Source organism: Coturnix japonica, chromosome 4, assembly GCF_001577835.2.
Source record: "Coturnix japonica isolate 7356 chromosome 4, Coturnix japonica 2.1, whole genome shotgun sequence".
NCBI lineage: Eukaryota > Metazoa > Chordata > Aves > Galliformes > Phasianidae > Coturnix > Coturnix japonica.
This window is the reverse complement of record NC_029519.1, coordinates 53,890,372-53,898,417: the sequence shown is the minus strand read 5'-3', so window position 1 is coordinate 53,898,417 and position 8,046 is coordinate 53,890,372. Positions and strand designations below refer to the sequence as shown.

At 41.1% G+C, this 8,046-nt stretch overlaps 1 long non-coding RNA gene across 1 annotated transcript; it reads left to right on the top strand.

Moving 5' to 3' along the window:
• The first annotated feature begins 105 nt into the window (after positions 1 to 105).
• On the top strand, positions 106 to 4,377 carry LOC107313660. The gene is made up of 2 exons (XR_001555120.2): positions 106 to 214; positions 3,084 to 4,377. It is a non-coding gene; the product is annotated as an uncharacterized LOC107313660 (long non-coding RNA).
• Positions 4,378 to 8,046: the final 3,669 nt, after the last annotated feature.

The following is an 8,046-nucleotide window of genomic DNA, read 5'->3' as shown; positions in this document are numbered from 1 at the left end:
GCGGCGGCTGCCGGCGGCGGGACCTGCGAGGGGAGGAAGGTAACGGCGGCGGCGGGCGGCGGTTAGAGACGGGGCGGTAGCGGGGCTGCCCGGGGGCTCCTGAAACGAGCTCTGAGACAACTGGGAGAGAGCTGTGCATGGGGGCTTTGCCTCGAGCGGCGATCGTGTGGGACCAGCGTCGTTCTGCGGAGCGGCCTGGCACGTTGGTGGCGGGGTGAGTGTGGAGCCGCGCTCTCGGCTGTTCACCTGACGGCTGCAGCCCTGCGGCTGCTGATGGAGCGACCTGTAAGGAGCGTTTAGGATGAGGGACCCGGAGGTGTACGCTGCACTGGGTGTTTTGTCTCATCAGATTTGAAACTAGTGCTGGAGTAAATGCATGTTTCTAACTGCACTACTTGTGTGGTTTTAATCAATGCAGCTGTATTATAAATTTGATTCTTAGGTCATGCCTTCTTACACAAAGAATTACGGCACTTGATAATTGTTGGTAGGACTTTGTAGCTTACAATAATCCTATTTGCAGCTCATTTGGAAGGAAAAGCTGTCACATTCAATAAGGCAGTAACTAACATTAGAAAAGCAGTGTGCAGTCAGTACCACTGTCACAGGAGGCTGCTGCTTTTCTCATCGCCTTCTTTGTTTCTTTGTACACCTTAGCTGCCACTTTGTGCAATGTGAAGAACCCTAAGGAGCTGTAGGCATCACTTAACTGGTTATACAAGGTTTACAAGTACTGTGTGCCACCGGTGTGGTATAAAAAACCTGGAGTGCAACAAGTGGTTGTTGTAATCCAGTATACTCTGCTCACTGGATGTCATCTGCTTCTTGATGAGATCTCAGTTTAATCATCTTGATTAATTTTGGATACTTTACGAAATTTTTTGAGTATTTAAATCGCATTTAATTTCATGGCTGAGTGTAACCTGGGCATGAATTGTCAGTAATCTTGATGGTACAATGTTGCTGTAGGTTTGGGCTAATTTTGTAGCAGCTGACAGTTGTAAGCTGGGGGGAACAAGAGATCTTTTGTAACAAGTAGATAAGGCTCCTTCTGATCCTTAATTTTGCTTATTTACTGCTTTTCTGAAGTGCCAAATAAAAGCGTTCTGTTTGACTGCTTACTTTGAGGAGCCAATGATGTGTGCATTAACAAAGTGGTTTTTAAATGCATGTAACTAGAAAAGCAGTAAACTCCCCAGTTGAGGAACTGATGAAGTTGCTTATTTGTCCTCTTTTGTGTTTGGAAAGGACTCTGTATTTGCACATCAACCTGGAGCAGCAAACTCTGAAAGATTTGACCCAAGATTTTTTCATTGTGATGTCATTTACCTTTTAAACAGCCCTATGTTATTATCCCCATACAAAAATTAGTTGGTATTTCAATGCTTTTGTTTTCCCTATTTGACTTTGACTTCTCTTATTTGATAAGTGAACTGATCGGTGCCTCTTGGAGGAACATCTGCTGCCAATTCCCATTATGTGTTGGTACGCTCTTTCTCAGCAGGGAAGTTCATTGATCTTTGCTGTGACTTTACTTGAGTAGTGCTCTTTTTTTCTCTGCCAGGCTTTTCTTGTCTCTTTCTAGCTGTTGTCCCCCTGTGTCACAGACAAACACACACAAGAGGGGAATATGAGTCAGAAACTTTACAGACTTCTCATGATCCTCAGTTTATGACAGTGCTGCATTCCTGCCATCCACAGAGCTCCTCCAGAAGGGATTGAGTGAGTGAGGGTAGCAGACAAGGGCAGGAGAGGTCAGTGATGTCTCATGGGTCAGGTAGTGGACACAAAAAAGCAAGCACAGCTGGCAACTGAGACAGCTGCTACTTAGGAAGAAAATGGCCATTGAATTTGACATTGCTTAATTAAGGGAGTGCTTTAGCTCGCTTTGCTTCTATATGTTGCAGTAGAGGAGATTGGATAATTGCACTTTGCAACTGAAGCTCTTGGGTATGGTAGCTGTCTTCTGTTCAGGCTCATTGAAGACCCACTTAAATGATTTTGCTGAGTGATAGCTGAAAAAATAGCACCCGAGCACTAGCCCACATGCAAATACCAACGATGGCTTGGCCAGATGGTACAGGAATTTACTGGGATTCCTGTAACAAGTGCAACAGTTACATTGGTTGCGCGCATCTGTATGTGCGTGTAAGAATGCAAAATAGCAAAGCCATCACAAGTGCTTAGGAAAACAAACATGATAATCACCACACAAAAAAACACTTGTGTAGCATGATCTTAAACACAAGTGAAAAATAGACTTTGTAGGAAACAGTATCCAGAGAGAAAGATAAACCCCTGGTCAAAGCAAATAGTCTTAGCCTAGATAGATTTAAATAAATGCATACAATTTAAAAATTATAATCATTCCTTGTGTATCAACAGATTTATGTTAAAGAAATGTCTGTCCACCTTTCCTCTTTAAAGAAAAATGATGCATGATTTCAAAGTCTGCCTAATTCCGGAGGCCTAAAGGCCAAAAAAGGCTACAATATATTGTAAGCCCCTGACTTAGTCTTGTTCCTCACTAGTGGTACTGCAAGCCTGATTACTGAAAAGCCTATTATGGCTGCAATTCAGAATGGAGCAGGTTATTTTGAAGTCAGATCTAAGAGTGCCTTCTCATAGCAGAGGTGGAAGATTCTGCATGTCCTTCAGTTTTGTTTTAATTAAGTAGTGCTAACTCTTGAAATATTGCTACAGTGGATCAAAATTTCTGCTGCGATTTAGAAATGGTTCTCCTGATTCAAGAACGTTCTTCTGGTATCCTGTAATCTTAGCATTTTTCAGTATATGCATATGAAAATGTTTGTTCCTAATGGGACGAGAACAGAGGACAACAAGCTACATCTTTTTAAACAAAGTGATATTTCATTGAAAACATTCTCATTTAACCAACAAGTTACAAGGAAGTCCACCACGTATGATATTTGCAAGAATCTGTGGATGTTTTTTGAGACAATAAAAGCTTTCATTTTTTAAATTATAGGAATATATGAAAAGCCATGATGGTCCAATTAATTCAGTGGGAATGTTATACTGACTTGTATTTCACCAAAGTTAAAAATTCTCTCTATTTCTAGGTTGCAAAATCAAACGAAGATTATGAGATCAGTGATGTGAGTGATCTGCTACATTTCCTTTCAAACCTGAGATCCGGGTGTGCAGCTCAATTAGACCTCATACTTGCGTGCCTCTGACTTTGGTGCTGTACTTTGCAGGATGAAACAGACGTTCCGAACAGCTACTGAAAATTGACAGAGCTCTGAAGTGTGCGAGGATTACTGAAGAAGCATTTAACATTTAACTTTCCCCACTGTAACACCCAGAGGTATGGCTTTGTGGATGTATACGTAATGCCTCTGACTTCTATCTTGATTTTTCTTTTAGTTTGAAGATGATGTCACTACACAAGGTAGCCACACCACGTGCAAGGACCTTGCTTACATATGTCAATGATTTAAAGGAAAGATGTTACTGTTACTGTAACTCATAATCCTCTCATCGCTGTTATAAGTTGCTGGATAACTTCTGATGTCATCTTTGTAGGCTTTGGGCCTCTAACTAAAGAAATCAAAGAAAAACATGTAACAAATAACATTGCATTCCTCTTTGACTGGAAGTAAGGTAGGTTGTACTATATTTGTCTGTCTTATTAAAAACCATTGGGAAACATACCTGTCTTGTCAGGGACTTTATACAATTACCGCTGCATTGCATAGGAAAATGAGAATGCAGCCAATTACTACATGGCATTCAGTATTGTTTGATTATTAGCATGCATTCATGCTTCTTTTCACTAAAATGACATTTAAAGCTATGAAACATAGTTCTATACGCTTGGTTCATTAAGAATGAAAATGCAAAGTTAAACACAAAAGAAGCGGAAGAGAAAATGATCAGTGAGGAAGAGGATTCTGGATGGATTATCTATGTTAAGAGGCTCAAAGGCAGGATTAAAACAGAGGCAGTCAAAGCATGTGCGTGGTTGCCAAACAAGTAAAATGGAATATCGGATCCATCTGGCAGCACATTAGGCAAATAAATAGAGAGGCTCATTAATTACTGTATTCACATTAAACAGTCTGTAAACAATTACTAGAAACCAAATATTATAAAATAGATAAAATCAAAGAGCGTGTCACAGGGCAAAGAAATAATGCTCCTGAATGTATTGGCATATCTTCTGAGTGTACAGGTTAGAGACTGTGCTCTTCTGACCCCTGAGCATGATTTAACTTTCTACTGAAAATAGAGAATTCTTTTCTTACTTGACTTCTGTGTTGTCACTGAGAAGACACATCCGAGTTATTTTCTTGTGAGTCTTTTTCAGCATTTATTTTTTATAATGGTACTATAAAAGGTTAAGAACTTCAATATGGTTTTGCTGTGTTTTTATTTAGAGTCGCCAGGTGGCAGATAACACATTACTTCATTAAACCTTGTCCTTATTAAATACAAAATCATAACACTTATGTAAATTGAATGGCAGAGAGAATACAGCAGAAACTTACTATTCCTAGATGTTTTGGTGATAACCAATGACACTTCAGTGATCTACAAACAAATATAGCGTAAGGCAGCTTTACTGCATCTCCCAGTACTAAAGAAAAGCAATAAAACAGAATACCATAGACCACCCTTCCAGCTTGGCCTCTCTTTGGGATTGTGTTATGGTTGGTTTTGTCAGAGATATATACTTCTTATTAAAACTTTCACATATATGTCACCCATCTTGAGTCCTATTAAGAAAATCCTGAAGTCCTAAAGCTAAGTTAGTTGCCTGAATACCGTGAGCTCTTCCTGGTATGCTGTGCCAGCAGAGAAGTATCTGTAACTACATCACTGCCCCCATAGGACTTAGAGAGGCAGGGAATTATCTTTGATGGAGCAACAGGAAGTTCTTCTCCCCTTGAAAACAGTTTGGTTTTGGAAAAGCAGCTCTTTCAATCAATCCAATTAACAAATTTATTATTAGAAATCAAACAGTATGTGCAGAGACCTACATCCAGCTCCAAGAGACAGACTGTGGAAGAGCACAAATAATTGCTGACATGTTCTGACCAGATATTGGATCAGTTTTACTAATAACAAAATGCTAAGGAAGATCAAGTTGTTCAGCAAGGACAAAAGGTACTACAGGAACAGGAGACTTCATTGCTTGTACAAAGATGGTACAATGTTATGTCTAGACAATACAAAGAGAACGACTTTTTAGACATTTTCACTGTCTCTTTCATGCAACAGTGAGTTAGAAAGCCCATGTGCAGATAGACAGTTTTGACTTCTTGCGTAGCAATGAGGATCTGGCTTGAAATCTCATATTTGGAGCCATTCTGTGGCAGTGACCTTACCTTACTTTGATGCCACATCATTACAGGATCACCACCAGCAAAAAAATACGCCACAAAATTTATCCTGAGGTTTGAAAAGAGGATCTATATGTGTTGTATTAGGCGTATTACATTTTTGTATTATATGAGAATGGCACAGTTTGTTAAAAAGTAACTAAAAAGTGCAGCTACAGTGAGAATTAACGAGAATTAAGGAAGCTATTTTAAAATGCACTTAAGAAAAAAGCTTAGTACGTGTTTGGACTATTAAGGAAGGTTTGAGAATCATAGAATTACCCAGGTTGGAAAAGACATTGAAGATCATCAAGTCCAACCACAGCCTAACCAGATCCCTAACTCTAACAACCCTCTGCTAAATCATATCCCTGAGCACCACATCCAAACAGCTCACAACCAGGGATGGCGATTCAACCAACTCCCTGGGGAGCCTATTCCAGTACCTAACTACCCTTTCTGTAAAGAAGTTCTTCCTAATATCCAACCTAAAATTGCCCTGGTGCAACTTGAGGCCATTTCCCCTCATCCTGTCACTTGTCACCAGTGAGAAGAGACCTGCCCCACTCTTACTGTGAGAACCTTTCAGGTACTGGAAGAGAGCAATAAGGTCTCCCCTCAGCCTCCTTTTCCCCAGACTAAACAGCCCCATCTTCCTTAGCCTCTCTTTGTAGGGTTGATTCTTCAACAGCAGGCTAAGGAAGGGTACTAGAAACAAGAAGACATCTTTAGAAAAGATGTAAAAATACTTCAAGGGAAAAAGTAGTAGGAAGAAGTGTAGATTCCTGCTGATAAAGTGTAAGGAAACAGATTGGCTCCTTCAAAAAGGAATCAAAGCTACTAATAAATCTTTCTTCAAACCTTAGGAATGGGACACCTTCCAGCCCGGTAGTATCACTGATAACCAGAGAACTGCACAAACTATCTGAGTCAATTTTCACAGTGAAGGAAAGGGGAAACCCTTGTGGGAGATTCACCAGTAGATATCCAGTGGAAACTGCTAAAACTGATAGCGTGAGCAGTAAGAAACAATTAGGAACAGATGGAAGTTACCAGCAGTGTCTGCAGGATTGCAGACTTGATGCCAAGTTGTAAAAAGGGCTGCTGGGAAGACAGGGAGCCTGACAGGCTGGGCCAGGAATTCTGCTCAATCTCCAGAACCAATAGACAGCTGGATAAATATTAATTACTTTGCAGAGACAACATGATTTTTGTAGAGGGAATTCTCTCCTATCTACTGAATTCCTAGAAGAGTCAACCTGCATGTTGTAAGGAGTGACTTGTGTGGCCTAGTTGCATTTATCTGCTTGCAGAAGATAAGGGAATACAAGCCTAGCTGAGGTATCTGGAAGATTTATTTCCAATTTCACATTGCTTAACAGCTAAACAGCTGCTTGTCTCACCTCTTCCCAACACGTTCCTGAAATATCTGGTTCTCTTAAGACTCTGTGCTGAGTGCGGTGCAGCTCAGTCCCTCTGTCACCTTCCTGGCTTACCCTTCCCTCAAGACTGTAACATCGTACTTCCTTTCTTTTATGAGCAATATTGGCCTGGCTCTGCAAAGTGATTTCAAGGGGAAGAGCTTTAAAAGGTAGATTTCTAGGGGGCTGGAAAGCATTCTAATCACTGTGATTGCAAACAGCAGTCCTCCTAAGTCTCCCTGACAAAAGGGATGCTACGTGAATGTGCATGAATGAACCTACGCTGGAAGCCAGAAAATCCCCTGCTTGCTAACAAATAGCAGGTAAAGCAGAATGGGTGTGTGCAGAGCCTACACCGGGCTCTGTGAAGGGAGCATTTCAGAAGGAAAATGAAATGCCTCTCTAGGAAGGCTCTCTCTGCACTCCTACGGCCTTATTCCAAGGAACCAACATAAGGCTCAAACATACTATTATCCCTCTCGTACTGCTGGGTTTTTATTGTTCATCTGAGCAGGCGGCATTTTATGATCACGAATAGCAGTTGAAAATCTGGGCTCCGCTCTACTGCGGGAGGATATTATTTCTCAAAATAGCCCCACTTAATTTCTGGCCCATTCTGGTGAAAGAGGGGTGCTGCAGCCTTCACTTCTTATCATCTCCCGTGAAACCATTAACAATCTGAGCAGTGGCAGGTCTCATTTTGTGCTCGATTCCCCGCACCCTGCTATTTGCACACAGCAAAGCAGTAGTTTTCTTTCATCTTGGCTGGGATAAATTTCTCAGGACTTGTAATTTATTTAATCAAGGGGTGAGGGGTGGGAAAATACAGCTGCTGTAACCCCCGTATTGTGGTTAGATGTACGCTTCTAACTCGCAGCAGGACAAAGTCAGCTAAAGCACTGGAGCAAAACATCAAGTAGTAAAGCCTTTTGTTTTTTAAATGACAGCCCTTTCACCTTCATCTTCTCTCTTTAAGAGGACCCCACCTCTTGGGATTCTGCCTTTAAAGATATCACCATCTGAGCAAAATAGGATAAAACATGACTGGTCTCCTAGAAGCATAGCTTGCCAGTAAACCAACTCCAGAGTTGTTATGAATAACAGAATCACAGAATTATCGAGGTTGGAAAAGACCTAGAAGATCATCTAGTCCAACCATTACCAATACTTCCCAGCTAAATCATATTCATCAACACAATATCAATACATTTCTTGAACACTCCCATGGCCGGTGACTCCACCACCTCCCTGGGCAGTGCATTCCAATGCCTGACCAC